This window comes from Heptranchias perlo, chromosome 30 (assembly GCF_035084215.1).
Source record: "Heptranchias perlo isolate sHepPer1 chromosome 30, sHepPer1.hap1, whole genome shotgun sequence".
NCBI lineage: Eukaryota > Metazoa > Chordata > Chondrichthyes > Hexanchiformes > Hexanchidae > Heptranchias > Heptranchias perlo.
The window spans coordinates 6,580,149-6,599,952 of record NC_090354.1 but is presented as its reverse complement, the minus strand read 5'-3'; the positions used below and the strand labels follow the sequence as shown (position 1 = coordinate 6,599,952).

The following is a 19,804-nucleotide window of genomic DNA, read 5'->3' as shown; positions in this document are numbered from 1 at the left end:
TCCTATTTGGAGAGTTCCTCATCTCCCATGTGCCATTGGATGGGATAGAAAGGACCAGGGAAATGATCACGGGATTGATTTGGATGAATCACCTGATCCTTCCAGGATGCCAACCCTACCATCTTCTACTGTAACTTTAAATATAAGCTTGAACAGTGTCCTCAGTTTAATATCTGACCCAAAGACATCCCTCAGTACTGCATGGGAGCCTTGATTATCTGCTCAAGTGCTGGAGTGGGACTTCAACCTTCTGAAGGCACAATGACTGTGTTATACTTACTCTCTCGTTATCCTGCCATTTCTGCACACTAGCCCTTCCTCACAGGGGCAGAGCTGGTTAATGCTGTATGCCAGCCCTCCATCAGGTACGTAGCAGTCCATTCCCAAAGTCAACTTCTTCTTGCAGATCATCTCCCCGTGGTGTCTGGCACAGCACGTGGAGGCACTGCAGTCTTCGTCCAGTTTACAGCGAGCCCCTAGAGGACAGTAAACATGAACAGTTTAACGATGGACTGGAAACATTCTGAATTGTCTGTTGGGGCAATGGAAACAATTTTACAGGTTGGCTCTAGGGCTGTTATAACTGGCTTCAGTGCCCATGGATAAGGGAAGTGGAAAGGAATCCTGATTTGCAATCTCTTGACTCCTGCGGAAAAGTGTGTGTATGATCGGCAGGCGCGGACGAGATCATAGGAACCGCAGAAGGCCGTTCAGCTCCTCGAGCCTGTACTGCCATTCAGTTAGATCGTGGCTGATCTGTATCTTAACTCCATCTACTTGCCTTGGTTCTGTAACCTTTAAAACCCTTGCCCAACAAAAATCTATCACTCAGTTTTGAAATTTTCAACTGACCCCCAGCCTCAACTCTACTACAAGATGATGCATTTCAACAGGTCATTAGACAACCCTCCTAAGATAAGTATCAACAGGAATCAAGTTTTTTTTTTCTAGAGATGGTTTGACTTGTCGCAGGTTCCAAATTGTAAAATGCAGCTGTTTTAAAAATGGGGCCATTATCCAATTGCTTCTACACTGGGAATCTTGATCTCCTGAATGTACATGTACAGTGGTTTGCGATGGATGCTTCTGATTGTCCCTGTTTTTTCTTACCTTCGTGTCCTTGAGGGACAGTGAAGTGACACTGACCGAACATGCAGCTCAGACCCTGGGAGCACTGACTATCCCGGCGGCAGAATCGACCTTCCTGTCTTAAAGGAACACACACCCCAAAATGTTTGTCGCAGAAAGATCCCATTCCACAGCCTTGATCGTGTTCGCACGGCATCTACACAATACACAACAAAAGGTTTTTTAAATAAATATCCAACTATTTTATTACACTACATTTTAAAAAGTAGACTTTTTAAAGTTATATATCTAATGAACACAGTTCATTAATTCTGAAAACATTTTTGAATATGTTTGGATAGGAGCATTTACTTGCAAATGCTAACAAAGTACCTATTAATCTGAAAGATATACTCAGTTGTTTAGAAAGGTTCCTGTAATAGCTCAGTTCAAAAATGCATAGACCAATGTGGAATTTAACTGTACAAACCAGGCACCTTAGGGGTTTGTGTTGAGTTAGCTGACATGAGCTAAATTGGTAAGGAAGGGACTTGCATTTATGTTGTATCTTTCATGTCCTTGGGACATCCCAAATCACTTCAGAGCCACCTTTGAGGTACAGTCACTGTTGTTTTGTAGGCAAACTCAGCAAAGTCTCAAACAGCAATGAGAGTCATGCTCTGTTGTGGTTGAGGGATGAATGGAGACCAGGAGAATTCCCCTGCTTTTCTTGGACTTGCAGCATAGGATCCTTTTTTCCTCCATCTGAACAGACAAAAAGGGCCTTAGATTTATATCTCACCCAAATGACAGCAACTCCAACACTCCCTCAGCACTGCAGTTAAGTGTCAGCCTGGATTATATGTTGTAGCTCTGGAGTGGGGTTTCAACTCACAACCTTCTGACTCAGAAGTAAGAGTTTTACCACTGAGGCAAGCTGACAGCATGGTGTGAAGGGATTGTTTTGGAATGGGAAGTGGGAGCACAACAATTGGCTTCAGCAAGGGGTGGAGGGGGAACGATTTCAGCCAGGGTTTCTGCTCCTGATCACCAACCAAAGACACCTGCTGGAAAGTGCATTTCTCCATGTCGAATTAAGGTTAGGACTGGGCTTGACTGCTGACGTTCACGGGCTAGGATCACACACGAGGGACTTTCACTTGAGTGAGGTACTGGAGGCCAGCCAGGGCCTGTGGAAACAAACCCAGCAAGGATTGGGCATCTTTGAAGAGGGGAAAACTGAAGGAGTAAAAGTTAGTTTGACAGGGATCACCACATTTTAATATGAAATCATTTAGTTACAATAGATTTCACTAATACGCTATAAATATCTCTTTGGGACATGCAAAGCTTTGAACTAAATCAGATATAACACTTCCTGCAATTCAGAATCCATGAATCAGTGACTATCCCAGGTCACTTGGTGAGCCAGACTGGCTGAAGGGGCAACAGTAGTTTGAAGTATTACAGCTCTGCATAGCTCAGGCATCAGGTGATCAGGACTACCACAGTCAGCTGACTTGGTTCCAATCTCCAATTGCCAGTTTGGCAACTTGCTGTCATCTCGACCCTAAAGGGACCCCTTGTACCTCTCCTTCCCCCACACCGCTTCCCGGATGAGTTCCATCATCCCTGAATCCCAGTTATCATTCATAGGCATCAGATTGCCACAATGTGTAAAAGTCACTTTCAGGAAAGTTTTGAATTAACGATAAACCGTTGCATGGAATTTTTCGAACTTCTAACTAATGTTAGTCTTCCAGAATCGATGAAGTTTTCAGAGTTTTATATTAACTCTCAGTTAAATATTCAGGGACTCGTTTAAAGCCATTTGATAGTTCAAGATTTACTTTTTAAATAAAATATGTTAAACTACTGCTGGCAATCTGACACTTTGTATTTTTTACAGGAATCAGGAGAATAAGGAACTTTGAGAATAATTGTTTTCACAATCTCTCTTTTTAAAGCCTCTGTCAACTGAAGGTTGTTTTGATTTATAAACTAACTAATGGATCCCATTACCCAGCCCACTCTATTGGGGAATGGGCATGGAATGGGCAATAAATGCTGGCCTCGCCAGCAACGCCCACGCCCAATGAATGAATAAAAAAAGAATTAAATTTACAAAATTATCGCTTTGCATAGTCAAGAAAAATACAGGATTGGAACAGATATGTACACCTTAGAGGAGATGGCAACAGTCAGGAGTTAGTAACACCAGAAGCTGCAAAAATCAGAGCTAAATGATTAACAAAACACTAATTAGTCCACGTCTGCACCCCAGACCCATCTCGCTTGTACTCACGCTGCTCTCTCGATCACGTGGCTGAGGGTCTAAGCTTCTCTTGGCTGAGTTCTCTTGAGACCCTTTGTAAGGAATAGACAACATCCAGGCCCAGATATAACTACTTACAGTGGGTACAAAGCCCAAGAAACAAAGGGAAAAAGTGATCAGTTTTACTGTCTCACACATTCTTGAAAATGCCAAAAAATAATAGAAATGCCAATGGTCGATCACCACAATGAGTTGCAGGTGAAGCTTCTTGAGGTTTTGAAGCTCCTGCGCTCTGGGTTTTTAAGGCCTCCGATACAATCTTTGGCCGATTAAATTGTTTGTTCAGATAATGGGAAGGAGGGACAATTAGTTGTTAACAGCTTAAAATTAATGGGATGCACCACCCAACTGACATTGAATCAACAATGCCCACAAACAAACACTCTGACCCATGCATCCAATCTTGACTGCACAGGGAGAGTGACTGGGTTTTGCCATTATTCGTGATTTGCAAACACTGAGCAGCCTGGGGCCCCCCCTGTTTGTTGACACAGGCAAAGGAATATCATCAGCTCCATTCTTCACTGGATTTACCAACAATCACAGTCCTCAGCCGGCTCAAACTGTGCAATCTCTAAATTCATTTGAGAAAAATACCACCTCATTAATTGCAATTATCACCTACCAGAAGTGGGGCCAGAAGAAGGTGAACCAGTACATAAACTGACCGAATGAGAGACACCTTATTTTCAAATGTTGATACACAGTAATATTTAGTGCTTTGAATGATAATTCAAAGGGTTTTGATACAGTTAATAAGTAGAATCTGCTTCCAGTGGCAGGAGGGTCAGTAACCAGAGGACACAGATTTAAGGTAATTGGCAAACGAGCCAGAGGGGAGATGAGGATAATTTTTTTTATGCAGCGAGTTGTTATGATCTGGAATGCGCTGCCTGAAAGGGCGATGGAAGCAGATTCAATAATAACTCTCAGAAGGGAATTGGATATATGCTTGAAGGGGAAAAATTTGCAGGGTTATGGGGAAAGAGCAGGGGAGTGGGACTAATTGGATAGCTCTTTCAAAAAGCCAACACAGGCACGATAGGTCGAATGGCCTCCTTCTGTGCAATATCATTCTATGATTTTATGATTGTATGAATGGAGTCCTTGTCTACAGAAGGCTCTTTCGTATGCCGAGAACATGAACTTCTGCACTCTTCACGAACTAATTCATTCGGAACTCAACTGCCCCCATCCTGTCCCGTACAATGTCCCATTATCCCGGTCCTGGCCGACCTCTGTTAGTTCCCATGTCCCCCAGTGAATTGAATTCAAAATCCTGGCCTTCAGTTACAATCTTGGAGGGGAACGTGCAGGTGGTGTTGTTCCCATGCGCCTGCTGCCCTTGTCCTTCTAGGTGGTAGAGGTCGCGAGTTTGGGAGGTGCTGTCGAAGAAGCCTTGGCGAGTTGCTGCAGTGCATCCTGTGGATGGTACACACTGCAGCCACTGTGCACCGGTGGTGAAAGGAGTGAATGTTTAGGGTGGTGGATGGGGTGCCAATCAAGCAGGCTGCTTTGTCCTGGATGGTGTCGAGCTTCTTGAGTGTTGTTGGAGCTGCACTCATTCAGGCAAGTGGAGAGTATTCCATCACACTCCTGACTTGTGCCTTGTAGATGTTGGAAAGGCTTTGGGGAGTCAGGAGGTGAGTCACTCACCACTTTCAGTCTCCTAACTCTTCTACATCTTAGTATCCGCATTTCATCTGTGAGCTGCCTTGGGACATATTTCTAGGTTAAAGGCATGATATAAATGCAGGTTATTATATACCACTATGAGGTCCCTTCTCAGCTCCCCCCCCCCTTGAAGGTGGAGAACCCCAATCCATTCCAAATAACTGTGTAAGAATCTCACTGGGTATTAAGGTTGGCAGTCAAACCAAGGGACCTTTCTGTTACTTTGAATGCTGACCTCAGCTTGGCTTTAAACAGCTCCTCCATCACGGTCAGTAAATGAGAAGCTAAAATATTTAATTACTTCCTTTATGTTCTAATTCACAGCGCACACAGCGGTGAGGAAGAACAGAGAATTGTGGAGAGAAGGGGTTTTTAAAATAATAATTTAATGATGAGTCTCTTATCTCTGTTCATTTCAATGAGTTTGCAACATATATCAAAAAGAGACCTGTAGTGTCCTGGGCAATAATTTATCCAGTTAAAAGATTAAATAGAATCATAGAAAGGTTAGGGTTAGGGTTAGCATTAAATAGAATCATAGAAAGCATGGAAGGAGGCCAATCAGCCCATCGAGTCTGCACCAGCTCCATGCAAGAGCAATCCAGCTCGTCCCACTCCCCTGCCCTATCCCTGTAGCCCTGCAATTTTTTCCTTTCAAGTACTTATCCAGTTCCCTTTTGAAGGCCATGATTGAATTTGCCTCCAAAATGACCTTGCCTTGAAATAGGAAGAAAGGGGGCACCCAGATTTGAACTGGGGACCTCTTGATCTACAGTCAAATGCTCTACCACTGAGCTATACCCCCCACTGCTATGAGAGTGGACCAGGATTTGCCAGAAATCCTCTGCATGAAATATTGAAAGCTAGATATTGTACTGCTAGTTAATTGCAATGGTCCAGATTAATCTAGTTGGGTAAATGCGAGCAGGGACAGTAAACGCAGAGTGGATATAGTAATTCTGGAGACAGACGCCTAGGATCATCACTGTCTCCCTGTCTCCTCTTAGTCTGGTGGGCAATATTTGAACAAATGTTGCTCCCAGTGCCACACCAACCTTAACTCATTCAGATTTGATGATCTGAACACAGTGACTAATGGCCTGCAAATGAATTGTTTGCCCAAGTTTTTCTATCACTCTTAACACTCATGTTTGTTGGAGGGCTTAACATATGCATTTGCTAAACTCCCTTTAAGCTTAACATCAACAGCCCCTAAAGACAATGCCCTGTAATCTCCATTACATTCTTGATTAACCAAACAGTACTTTCTGATTTTGGTTGAAGTAAAATGACCAACTTCAGCAAAATGTGTTCATTTCATTTTGATAAATTTATATAATGCTGAAATACCTGGGCCAAGGACTAGGCCCCATAGTTCAGGACACCACCACAGTTGAAATGGGTAGGAGATAGTTAGTAGTGATTCTGTGATGCCAAGCTTGAATTTTAAAAGTCTGTAGATTGAAGGTGAAAGGCTGGTCTTCCAGTGCACGGAGCTGTCCTCGACCGAGTGTTGCAGACTGGCACAATCCAAGATCCAGGACTACGTGCTCAGGGACGCACTGAAGCTGGGTGCGGCCGCCGCAAAGGCTCTGTGGGGAAAGGCAACCATTTAGAGCCTTCCCGCCATTGTATACCGAGGGGCTGCAATCAGGGAAAAACCTCCCCGGGCAGAATGTAAAATTCAAATTGCTGTAATGTACCTGTAATGAATCTGTAATGTACCTGTAATGAATCTGTAATCAATAATCTGTATTGAGTATAATGCAATGAGACACCCCAGAGTGTCATGAACTGTAATTATGTATAATGTGTTCATTGAACTGCACTTGATATAACCTGCAAATTGTATAATCTGCATTGTGTACGTTTGGAATGTGATATGACAAGTGTATTGTATGTTTTGCTGCAAATTTTATGAATAAAGTATATTTTTTGAAAAAAAAAGACCGAGGGAAGTAAGCAGTTCCAGAGTTTTGAGGTGGTTGGAAAAAATGATTGAAAGGAGACGCTCGGACGAGTCTTGATTTCAATACAATGAAGGGACAGGATGGGGGAAGAGTGTGTTAGGAGGTGTTCCTGAAACTTGGGAAGAGAGAAAGGTTCAGAGACGCACTGATCACAGTAGTACCAAGAAAATTAAAAGAATTTGCATGGAGGGACAAGAGAAGACCTGACTATCACATGGGAAGAGTGCCAGAGAGACGTGACAAGAGCTCCTAGGTTTGTCCCACACGGGCATCTTTTCCTTGGTATTTTATGTTCGGTTGTTAATGCCCTTTTTTCCAGCTCCATCCCTGAACATGGTGGGATTTGGTTCCAGATTTGCCCCAGCTTCCCTCCATTAACTCACCCAAGAAGCCATTCTTTGTGGGGCTGGTCAGTCAGTGAGTGGAAGTGAAGGTCAATGCATTGGAATTCTTTACAATAAATAGGGCGTGAATCTCTGACTGGCAAATTGTCAGAGCATATTTTGACTCAATTGGAAGCTTTTACTCGACTTTACTTGGGAGAGATACAAAAGGGTCCAGAGGGGCAATTTTTTCACTCAAAGGGTGGTGAGTGTCTGGAACGAGCTGCCAGAGGCAGTAGTAGAGGCGGGTACAATTTTGTCTTTTAAAAAGCATTTGGACAGTTACATGGGTAAGATGGGTATAGAGGGATATGGACCAAGTGCAGGCAATTGGGACTAGCTTAGTGGTATAAACTGGGCGACATGGACATGTTGGGCCGAAGGGCCTGTTTCCATGTTGTAACTTCTATGATTCTATGATTCTATAAATCTTTCAGTCATTCTAACCTATTAGAATATAATTGATACCATAATGGTGGGGGTATAGCTCAGTGGTAGAGCATTTGACTACTAGATCAAGAGGTCCTCAGTTCAAGTCTGAGTGCCCCCTTCCTAATTCAACACAAGTCCATTTTATAAAATGGAACCAACTAAGAAATGAAATTCTGATGAACGGTTATCGACCTGAAATGTAAACTCTGTTTCTTTCTCCACAGATACTGCCTGACCTGCTGAGTGTTTTACATGGAAAATAGGAGCAGGAGTAGGCCATTCAGCCCTTCGAGCCTGTTCCGCCATTCAATATGATCATGGCTGATCCTATCTCAATACCATATTCCCGCTCTCTCCCCGATGCCTTTTGTGTCTAGAAATCTATCGAGCTCCTTCTTGAATTTTATTAATAGAAGGTGTTTAACCGTTAAGTGGGTCTATGTTTGTAAAGTGGCATGATAAACTCCATTAATTAGTTGTTTCAATTTTATAAAATAATTTTGCCTTGAAAAAAAAATAAAGGGGGCACCTGGATTTGAACCAGAGACCTCTTGATCTGCAGTCAAATGCTCTACCACTGAGCTATACCCCCAATAGCTTAACAGTCCTTTGACATTTATTTGAACAATAAGTAATTGCAATCCAACACAGGTTTAACAAAATTGGCAGAATTCCAGGTACACCTTGCTAAGATTAATAATATCATTGTATTCCAGGTCTTCACAGTTAGGTTGCTGGTCAATAGAGCTCTCACTGTAATAACACTTTCTGTGGAGCACTAACCCCTAATGGATTAGTTGGTAAATACGTTGCCTAGTTCCCTACATTGCAACAGTGACTACGCTTCGAAAGTACTTGATTGGCTGTAAAGCACTTCGAGACGTCTTGAGGTCATGAATAGTGCTATAAAAATGCAAGTCTTTCTTTCTTTCTTTTATTGTGGTTCTGAGTCGTGCAGACCAAGGAAGTCCCAAATTGATCCTGGCTGGTGCTGAGTTTGCTGATCTCAGTCAGGGCAGCAGTTTGAAAGTTTCAACTGGCCTTTGCCCTCTTAGGTAGAGAGGACCAAAGTCGGCCAGAGATCTCATTCCTGATTGCTATCCTGGACCCCTCTACCCCATGTACTCAAACAAAGTGAGCAGTGCACACCATAAAATGACGATTGTCCTTTTCACTGTCGGTGTTAGTATTTTTCTGATTGCAGGTTCCCTGAGTCTCTTTTCATTTTTTTCCCCATCAGATTGTAATTTTTACCCCAATTCTTTCTTCGTCTCCTGAATTTGGCCTCCATGTTAAACCTAGGCCCTGTCTCCCTGTTCCATTGAAGGATGTTAAATGTCCCATTCAAAGAAGAGCAGGGATTGCTCCCTGTGTCCTGGCCAACATTCTTCCCTTACTTAATGCCACCAAAATACAAATCAACTGGTTAAGGGGTGATCTAATTGAGATGTTTAAGTTAATTAAGTGAGTGGGACTAGCTGGATTGCTCGTGCATTGAGCCGGCGCGGACTCGATGGGCCGAATGGCCTCCTTCCGTGCTGTAACCTTTCTATGATTCTATGATTCTAAAGGATTTGATAGGGTCGATAGAGAGAAACTATTTCCTCTGGTGAGGGAGAGTCCAGAACAAGGGAACATAACCTTAAAATTAGAACTAGGCCATTCAGGGGCGATATCAGGAAGCACTTCTTCACACAAAGGTTAGTAGAAATTTGGAACTTTCTCCCCCAAAAAGCTGCTGAGGCTGGGGATCAAATGAAAATTTCAAAACTGAGATTGATAGAATTTTGTTAGGCAAGGGTATTAAGGGTTACAGAACCAAGGCGGGTAGATGGAGTTAGGATACAGATCAGCCATGATCTAATTGAATGGCAGAACAGGCTCGAGGGGCTGAATGGCCTACTCCTGTTCTTATATTCCTATATCGTCTCATTGCTGTTTGTGGGAAATTGCTGGTACAGAATGGCTGGTTCATTGGCCTACATAACAACGGCCACTGCACGTCAAAAGAATTTGATGCTGAGAGGCTGTTTCCCCTGGCTGGAGAGTCTAGAACTAGAGGGCACAGTCTCAGGATAAGGGGTCGGCCATTTAGGATCGAGATGAGGAGAAATTTCTTCACTCAGAGGGTTGTGAGTCTTTGGAATTCTCTATCCCAGAGAGCTGTGGATGCTCGTCATTGAGTATATTCAAGACTGAAATCGATAGATTTTTGGGAATCAAGGAATATGGGGATCGGACGGGAAAGTGGAGTTGAGGTCGAAGATCAGCCATGATCTTACTGAATGGCGGAGCAGGCTCGAGGGGCCTTGTGGTCTTCTCCTGCTTCTATTTCTTATGTTCTTATGAAATCGATTGTGAAACACATTGGGCTGTTTTGACACGATAGGGCACCGTATAAATGAAGGTATTATTATTACCCTTAATATCTCACTTCTTGATCTTGTCCTTCAAAGTCTGTCTGTCTTTTTCCTCCTATGTGTTACTTTATTTCAATCTGCAGTTTTTCCTGCTTGTCGCTGTTTCCTGAATTCAGCATTGGTCGCCCATGTTCACTCTGATTTCGCTGCTCACTATTAAATATCAGATAGAGCTGCATGACCTGGAATTGCAACGGGCATCTCGAGGACCCTTCTGTCTTCAGGCTGGCCCAGACCTGGTATGAGGTTTAGGTTTATGAATCTGCATGGTTCCAAAAATGCACCAGTACAGTGAGAACGCAAAAGTTGAAAACTCCACCCAGCCCCCCCTCATGGGAATCTCGTTTTTCCTCAATAAAAACTATAATGAAGCAAGAGAGGAACTAGCTGCAGTCGCAAATATTTAGCGAAGGAAACAGCTGAACAAACGTTTCGCAAAGTCTGGCAGGTGCTGCGAAGGCTGTTTGTTTTAAGAGGCAGAAGCTTGCAGTAAAATTTAGGCATGTTGACCCCTGCTTCAAAGGGGAGGTTGACATACCATCCAGGAATGTGTGCCTGAATACAATGCGGAGAGAGGGAGAAGGTGGGGAAAAAAAGGTTTTAGAAAGGGACAGATCGAGAGAAATATAGATTGAAAGGAAGGGAGACAGAGAGAAGTGGAGGCAAAGACAGCAACTTGCATTTATACAGCGTTTTTAATATAGAAAAATGGCACAAGGCACTTCACAGAGGCAGAAGGGAAAAAATGGACGCAAGCCAAAGAAGGAAATATTCAAAGGGGTGACCTAGAGCTTGTTCAAAGAGATGGGTTTTAAGGAGGATCTTAAAAGAGGTGAGGTGAAGAGGCAAGAAGGGTTTAGAGAGTGTATTCCAGAATGTGGGGCCTAGGTGGCTGAAGGCACGGCCACCAATAGCGGAATGAAGGGAGAGGGATGATGCACAAAAGGCTGGAGTAAGAGGAACGAGATTTCGAGGGATGGGTTGTCGGGCTTGAGCTGGATGTAGAGATAGAGAAGGGCAAGGCCATGGAGAGATTTAAATACAAGAGAAGCAAGATACCGATAGAGGGAGAGAGGGGCAGTATGCGAGGTAGGGAGAGAGAAAGAAGCTCAGCAGGAAAGATTCGGAGAATAGAGGCTTATGAGAATGAGAGGCCGAGAGGGTGGAGAGATGGGGTCAGAGAGAGGGATAGAGGAACAGAAAAGAGAACTAGTCCGAGATCAAGAAAAAGTGAGATAGGGTGAGAAAGAAAGACACAGGCAGGGGAGAGAGGCACAGCAATATATAGAGAGATTAAATAAAAGGAGGGTGATGGTCAAATTAGATGGATGCTATATGAATCCAAAATCCCAACAGGACTGAGGTGTAGGTGGTATTGGGGTAACTTTATACAGGGGCTCATTGCTTAATGTTTCAATGTGTCGATTAGCATAGAGCACAACACTTAACTTCTTCATTCACAGTGTAGCTTGTCACTTATCACCTGCAGCTTGATGGAAATGCAATCAGAGCAGGATTTGAAGATTCCAATCTGTAGATTAACACAGAATAAATCCACAGGCCCCCAGACATCTCTCGTTATTACAAGCTCAAGGGCTCAGCAAAGCTGTGCTGCTTATCAGAAGTTTACCTTATTAAGTTTTCAGCTCCTCAACAACCCATAATGGAACTGCAGGAGAAGCTTGTTGCAATATATTGTATTGATTAACATCATAATTGCCTGAAAGAATTATTGGTACAAAACACAGAAAGTTAACATGCAGGTACAGTAAGCAATTAGGAAGGCAAATGGTATGTTAGCTTTTATTGCAAGGGGATTGGAGTATAAGAGTAAGGAAGTCTTGCTGCAATTATGCAGTGTCTTAGTGCAACCACACCTGGAGTACTGTGTACAGTTTTGGTCTCCTTATCAAAGGAAGGATATATTTGCCTTAGAAGCGTTGCAATGAAGGTTCACTAGATTGATTCCTGGAATGACAGGGTTGTCCTATGAGGAGAGATTGAGTAGAATGGGCCTATATTCTCTGGAGTTTAGAAGAATGAGAGGTGATCTCACTGAAACATATAAGATTCTGAGAGGGCTTGACAGGGTAGATGCTGAGAGGCTGTTTCCCCTGGCTGGTGGGTCTAGAACTAGGGGTCATAATCTCAGGATAAGGGGTCGGCCATTTAAGACTGAGATGAGGAGGAATTTCTTCACTCAGAGAGTTGTGAATCTTTGGAATTCTCTACCCCAGAGGGCTGTGGATGCTCAGTCGTTGAGTACATTCAAGGCTGAGATCGATAGATTTTTGGCATCAAAGGGAATCATGGGTTATGGGGATCGGGCGGGAAAGTGGAGTTGAGGTCAAAGATCAGCCTTGATCTTATTGAACGATGGAGCAGGCTCAATGTGCCATATAGCCTACTCATGCTCCTATTTCTTATGTTCTTATGGTTTTAACAGACCCTTTGTAAAAATGGATTGGCAGATGTAGTTTCAATGAACAAAATCTCAAAGGGAGCACCCAGATTTGAACTGGGGACCTACTCATCTGCAGTCAAATGCTCTAACACTGAGCTATACCCACCATTGCATCCAATCTCTACCTTCAAATATAAGAGATTTTAGTGAGCTAGGCTAAAATAATCATTTTCAGCAGCAGCAAGTTCCATATCGCACCTCTTGAGGAGGAGAACTTTTAATCACCCAGCTGGTGGGTGCAACTTTCATCCAATATAAAACACGAGGAATCTTGCCCCATTCCAGTATTAGTGCATCGCCTCAGGGATTTAGTGCCCTCACAAGGATCCATGAGATCACTTAGATGAATATGGGCAACCGCACAAAATAGAGTCTTGAGTCCTTCTCACAATGATATTATTTGGGGGCAAAGTTTAGGTTGAAAAAAATATTCAGTATAATGTCATTTAAATAAATTTCACAGTGAATATTTAAACCCTCCACCTACCATGTTCTAACATTCATGTCAGGAGAGTGAGACAATATGAGAGACTTCTTGTTGCAAAGCATCGAGGAGGATACGTTGCCTTAAACCAGAAACCCCTTACAGCCGCAAACTCCGTTCCCTAGCCACCGATTCCATCCCCCTCCCTGACCACTGTCTGAGGCTGAACCGGACTGCTTGCAATCTCAGCGTCTGATTTAACCCTGGGCCGAGCTTCTGACCCCATATCCTCTCCATCACAAGTACCGCCTACTTCCTCTCTGTAATATCGCCTGTCTCCGACCCTGCCTCAGCTCATCTGCAGCTGGAACCCTCATCCATGACTTTGTTACCTCCAGACCCAACTATTCCAATGCCCTCCTGTCTGGCCTCCCACCTTCGATCCACCATAAACTTGGGTTCATCCAAAACTCTTCTGCCCATATCCAAACTTGCACCAAGTCCCATTCACCCATCACCCCTGTGCTTGCTAACCTACATTGGCTTCTGGCTTAGCAATGCCTTGATTTTAAAATTCTCATCTTTGTGTTCAAATCCCGCCATGGCCTGGCCCCTCCCTACTTCTGTAACCTCCTCCAGCCCTACAACCGTCCGAGATCTCTGCGCTCCTCCAATTTTGGCCTCTTCCGCATCCCCGATTTTCATCGCTCCACCATTGGCGGTCGTGCCTTCAGTTGCACAGGCCCTAGGCTCCAGAATTCCCTCCTTAAACTTCTCCACCTCTCAACTTCTCTCTCCTCCTTTAAGTCGCTACTTAAAATCTACTTCTTTGACCAAGCTTTTGGTCAATGTCCTAATATCTCTTTGTGGTTCGGTGTCAAATTTTGTTTGATAACGTGCCTGCGAATCATCTAGGGATGTTTTTACTATGTTAAAGGCGCTATGTAAATGCAATTTGTTGTTCAATGTTCTGTATCCTCCCATCTCCCAAAGGCATAGTGCTTAATTTTAAAAATAAAATGGCATTCAGTGCTCCAGATAACAAAAGTGAAAGGACACCAAAGAGACCAACACAGGAATGGGAAATAAATCAAAACAAATCCCTGCCTGAAGCCAGAGAAGGGCAGCAACTGCAACCAGCAAGACCACTATTTAATGTGGGCCATAACCCTTTGGTCCCTCCCCATAGCTCAACTGAATCCAAAGGACCAAGACCAGACAAATGGTCTCAACTCACGATCACACGTTGCTCTCTCTAAATGCACAGCCGTACTAACAGGCCAAACATACCAAAATCTCTCTGCAATCAAAATGCACTACAGTCCTACCCACTTATCTCAAATGTATTTATTTTGACATATTGACAATAAAGCAAAGTCTCAGTCACTTCTAAGTTTGCAGATGATACAAAGATGGGAGGGAAAGTAGAGAGTGAGGAGGACATAAAAAACCTACAAGGGGATATAGACAGGCTGGGTGAGTGGGCGGAGATTTGGCAGATGCAATACAATATTGGAAAATGTGAGGTTATGCACTTTGGCAGGAAAAATCGGAGAGCAAGTTATTATCTTAATGGCGAGAAACTGGAAAGTACTGCAGTACAAAGGGATCTGGGGGTCCTCGTGCAAGAAAATCAAAAAGTTAGTTTGCAGGTGCAGCAGGTGATCAAGAAAGCCAACGGAATGTTGGCTTTTATTGCTAGGGGGATAGAATATAAAAACAGGGAGGTATTGCTGCAGTTATATAAGGTATTGGTGAGACCGCACCTGGAATACTACATACTGTTTTGGTCTCCATACTTAAGAAAAGACATACTTGCTCTCGAGGCAGTACAAAGAAGGTTCACTCGGTTAATCCTAGGGATGAGGGGGTGGACATATGAGGAGAGGTTGAGTAGATTGGGACTCTACTCATTGGAGTTCAGAAGAATGAGAGGCGATCTTATTGAAACATATAAGATTGTGAAGGGGCTTGATCGGGTGGATGCGGTAAGGATGTTCCCAAGGATGGGTGAAACTAGAACTAGGGGGCATAATCTTAGAATAAGGGGCTGCTCTTTCAAAACTGAGATGAGGAGAAACTTCTTCACTCAGAGGGTGGTAGGTCTGTGGAATTTGCTGCCCCAGGAAGCTGTGGAAGCTACATCATTAAATAAATTTAAAACAGAAATAGACAGTTTCCTAGAAGTAAAGGGAATTAGGGGTTACGGGGAGCGGGCAGGAAATTGGACATGAATTTAGATTTGAGGTTAGGATCAGATCAGCCATGATCTTATTGAATGGCGGAGCAGGCTCAAGGGGCCGATTGGCCTACTCCTGCTCCTATTTCTTATGTTCTTATGTTCTCTGCACATTAATACCGTGTTGTCCAATAGGAATTGCTGACTAGCCACAGGCAACACCGTTTTGGCCACATGGACTAAGTTTAGTAAAAAAAGAAAAACTTGCAGGGCTATGGGGAAAGAGTGGGGGAGTGGAACTAATTGGACAGCTCTTTCAAAGAGATGGCACAGGCACGAGGGGTCGAATGGCCTCCTTCTGTGTTCTAAGATTCTATGGTTCTATGAAAATGCCTTACTTACACAATACAGGTAAATGGACTTCACATGTGTATATCTACTTAACAAACATCTATCACCATTCAGTAACAAAGGAAGAAAAGATCAAACAACAATCAAAAAACACTCGCATTCTCTGCTTTTCACCGTACCATTTTACTAACAAACGCACAAAAAGGTTAAAGTTCACATGCATATTAATCAAAAATGCAATTAGCCCAATTAACCATATGTGGCTAATAGCTAACGTATTGGACAACAGTGCATAACACCAAATATGTTGACGTTGATATAAACTCTGGCAGGCTTAATCTGACAAATTGTTTAAGTCTCTAACAGTATTAAAGGCTGTCTCTGATTACCACTTATGTCAAGAGGCTCTTATCTTCACATGTGATACGGGATTATAATTCGGGCCAATTTAGGACATGGACGAGACAGCCTTGTGCACCCGGACAAAAATTACTGCATCAAGGGACAACTGTGTACTCGGGGGAAACAACATAAAGACTGTGTTTGATTCTTGTCACCGCCAACATGACAGGAGCAGGTAAGCAACAGTTTCTCGTAAGTAAAAAAACCTGCGATCCGTTTACGTCGACCAAATTAGATCGGCCCCCAACATGCCGACATAAGTAGGTAGGACATTTTATGCAAATTTTTCTTGGTGTTCAGGAACAACTGGATTCAACAGGTCAAAGGACTTTCACTCTCTGCTATTCTGGCAGAACTAAGTACAGAGCTGAATCGCCGGAAAGAGAATATTTTCCTACCGTATGTACTTGTGTAGAAAGCTGTGATCTTTGTAACACTTAGCCTCTGTGTAACTTAGCAATTTATTGGCCACTGTTTTAGGCCAATGAGGTAAGATCTGGATTGGCGTATTTCAGTATGTATTTTAAAGGCACTTTTCTCTAGAAAAGAGAAGGATGAGAGGTGACTAAATACAGGTGTTTAAAATTATGAAAGGGTTTGATAGGGTAGACGCAGAGAAGATGTTTCCACTTGTGGGGAGAACAAAACTAGAGGTCATAAATATAAAATAGTCACCAATAAATCCAATAGGTAATTCAGGAGAAACTTCTTTACCCAGAGAGTGGTAAGAATGTGGAACTCACTACCACAAGGATTAGTTGAGGTGAATAGCATAGATGCATTTAAAGGGAAACTAGAGAAATGCATGAGGGAGAAAGGAATAGAAGGATACCCTGATAAGGGGTGGAAAGAGGCTCATATGGAGCATAAACGCTGGCATAGACCAGTTGGGCTGAATGGCCTGTTTTTGTGCTGTAGATTCTATATAATTCTTTGTAAAATGTGAGATGAGTCCGTGATACCAAGGTCACAAAATAAGCTCTGAAATAATTTTTAACCATATACTGGTTTTCCTTTGGAGGAACCCTTCACTGTGTATTTATTGCTTTCACTACGAAGGCTTCAATCAGTTTGGAAAGGCAGAAACACACAGGGAGCACCCAGATTTGAACTTGGGACATCTGTGATCCTGTGTTAAATATTTCACCCCTGAGTGATACTCCCAGTGACAGCAAGTCGTGACTTCAAACATGAAACAGATTTCTGTGCAGTAAGCCAAATAATGGGGCAACGCTTTCATAAATACAACCCAATGACATTGCAACCAGATGGAATGCTCACTCATGATCCAATGTTGTACTGTTTATTTACAGTACTCAGAAATATTCCCACATTCCAGTGTTTGTGCCAACTCACGGTTCTCAATATAGCATCTATAAGATTGCTCAGTAAAGCTACTAACACCACAAAATGGCACCTGAAGCCTTCGAACCATGGCTCTTGCTGCCTTGGTGCGACAGTTGAACAACTGCTGTAAAATGACACAAAGGGGGCACCTGGATTTGAATCAGGGACCGCTTGATCTGTAATCAAATGCTCTACCCCTGAGCTATACCCCCTGCTGTCCACAATGGGACTGATGAGTTCAGTATTCCAGTAGGAAAAAGACAGCAGATGTTGTGCAGCCAACTATCACTTGAGAGACAAAAAGCGGGTGTTTGAAAGTGGATGAATGCTGCCCCCAGTGTACTGTAGTTGGGGTGACAGCTCCAAGGTAGAGCATGAGACTAAAGATTAAAAGGACTCCAGTTTAAATTTGGATAACCCCCCCCAGCAAGCTTCAGTTTCATAAATAAAGACACTGCAATTTGTGTCCTTGTAAACCAGCTGTGTGATATTTTAATTAGTAATAATTCCCCACAAGCATTTTAGAGCCAAAGATATCGGACTTTTAAAAGATGAGTTTAGCGTCAAACAAAGTATTTGTGGATTGACATCATCTTCTCTGCTCCTGTTTCCCAGGTAGATGGTGTCCTGCACAATGGGATTTGGGCCTGAGTTAGATTTCACAATTTAAAACAAAAATGATTGGGACAGCTGCCTCACTCAAGGTTGAAAATGATGTTTGTTTTGGGTATATTGCAGCAGTAAAGAACTGTGGTTTTTTTACTGTAGCTCAGTGGTAGAGCACTTGACTGCAGATCAAGAGATTCCCTGGTTCAATTCTGGGTGCCCCCTCGCAGAGCTTTATGTCATCAAAAGTAAAGGAAAGTTACACAGCCCTACCTTCTGCACCATATCTATAATTATAATAATACTGTATAAACAGTTTGATGCCATTGAAAGCAATGTTTCGTATTGTCTAAGAATTTCTTGAAATTGCTCCATCTCGTCTTCACTTTTTAAATCCCTGATGGTGTCCTGTACTATGGACCATTTTATTCTGAAGCCCATAAACTACATCTAGTGATCTGGGGGTATAGCTCAGCGATAAAGCATTTGACTGCAGATCATAAAGGTTCCTAGTTCAAATCTAGGTGTGCTCTCAATGATCTTCATGTTTTACAAATAAGGATTCATGATGTAGCCCTCCCTCCACACCAGCTGAGCAATCATTACAACCAGTAATAATAAATCCTTATAACCACTTTTCACCAACAATCAATCCTTGAGGTGATTGGGGTTTTGATGGTGGAGGCAGCGATCAAGAGATTGTTTGTTTGAAGCCAGGTATCCACGCAGTGCTGTTTATCTTGAGCATAAAGGTAAATGTGGGGCAAGATTCACAAATACACTGCAGCAACTCGTCAAGGCTTCTTCGACAGCACCTCCACCACCTGGAAGGACAAGGGCAGCAGGTGCATTGGAACACCATCCCCGCCAAGTCGCACACCATCCTGTCTTGAGACAAATATCGCCCATTCCTTCATCGTCGCTAGGTCAAAATTCTGGAAATCCCTACCTAACAGCACTGTGGGAGCACTTTCACCACACGGACTGCAGCAGTTCAAGAAGAAGGCCCACCACCACCTTCTCAAGGGGCAACGAGGGATGGGTGATAAATGCCGGCCTTGCCAGCGATGCCCAAATCCCGAGAATGAATACAAAAAAATAACAGGAGGATGATAAGCAATTATTTTACACTGTCACAGAAAGCAACTTGACAGAAGTGTGGTTTAGGCCTCCACTGGTGTCCTGTCACTGCAGGGTATTTGCCCAGAGTAGCAGGTTTTGTTTGGTCAAATCCATTCTTTGGAAGCTGTCGCCAAGAGGGAAACAAATGCTAATTCCCATTAAACTGCGTAATTCTTGGGATTTGAGGTTGGTTCGTGGGCTCAGGTGCTTGTTTATCTTGGGATTGTCGATTGTTAAGAGGTGGGAATGGGTTAAACACAAGTTGTAAATGAGGCCTGGATGTGCAGATGTAAACAAACAGGTGAAATGCTTCCTAGCCTGTTTACTGAGGAAATGACCACAGTAAGTGAACAGAAAAAATATTGTCAAATAATATTTCTTGTTTGCGGTGAATTTGTCAGCAGATCCCATGGAACTGGGAGGTCCCCTGAGAACTTCAACATAACGACTCAACCGTGTACTTCACTTACGGAGAGAATTACAGATACCTGGGGTGATTGCAGAAACGTAATCTAATCGAGGGATTCAATCATTCATACATTGAATAACAGATACGGGGACCGTAGGCCTTTGCTGCTCCTGGTCTATAACCAGCTGCTCAGAGAGGTCTTCGTGACCATCCCAACC

The 19,804-nt window shown here is 43.2% G+C and overlaps 4 non-coding genes across 4 annotated transcripts; 1 reads left to right on the top strand and 3 right to left on the bottom strand.

The window, feature by feature from the left end:
* Positions 1-5,810: 5,810 nt before the first annotated feature.
* Positions 5,811-5,882, bottom strand: trnay-gua (transfer RNA tyrosine (anticodon GUA)). Its single transcript has one exon. It is a non-coding gene; the product is annotated as a tRNA-Tyr (tRNA).
* Positions 5,883-7,907: 2,025 nt separating this feature from the next.
* On the top strand, positions 7,908-7,980 carry trnas-acu (transfer RNA serine (anticodon ACU)). Its single transcript has one exon. It is a non-coding gene; the product is annotated as a tRNA-Ser (tRNA).
* Positions 7,981-8,382: 402 nt separating this feature from the next.
* Positions 8,383-8,454, bottom strand: trnac-gca (transfer RNA cysteine (anticodon GCA)). Its single transcript has one exon. It is a non-coding gene; the product is annotated as a tRNA-Cys (tRNA).
* A 9,135-nt stretch (positions 8,455-17,589) lies between these two features.
* trnac-aca (transfer RNA cysteine (anticodon ACA)) lies at positions 17,590-17,661 on the bottom strand. The gene has a single exon. It is a non-coding gene; the product is annotated as a tRNA-Cys (tRNA).
* Positions 17,662-19,804: the final 2,143 nt, after the last annotated feature.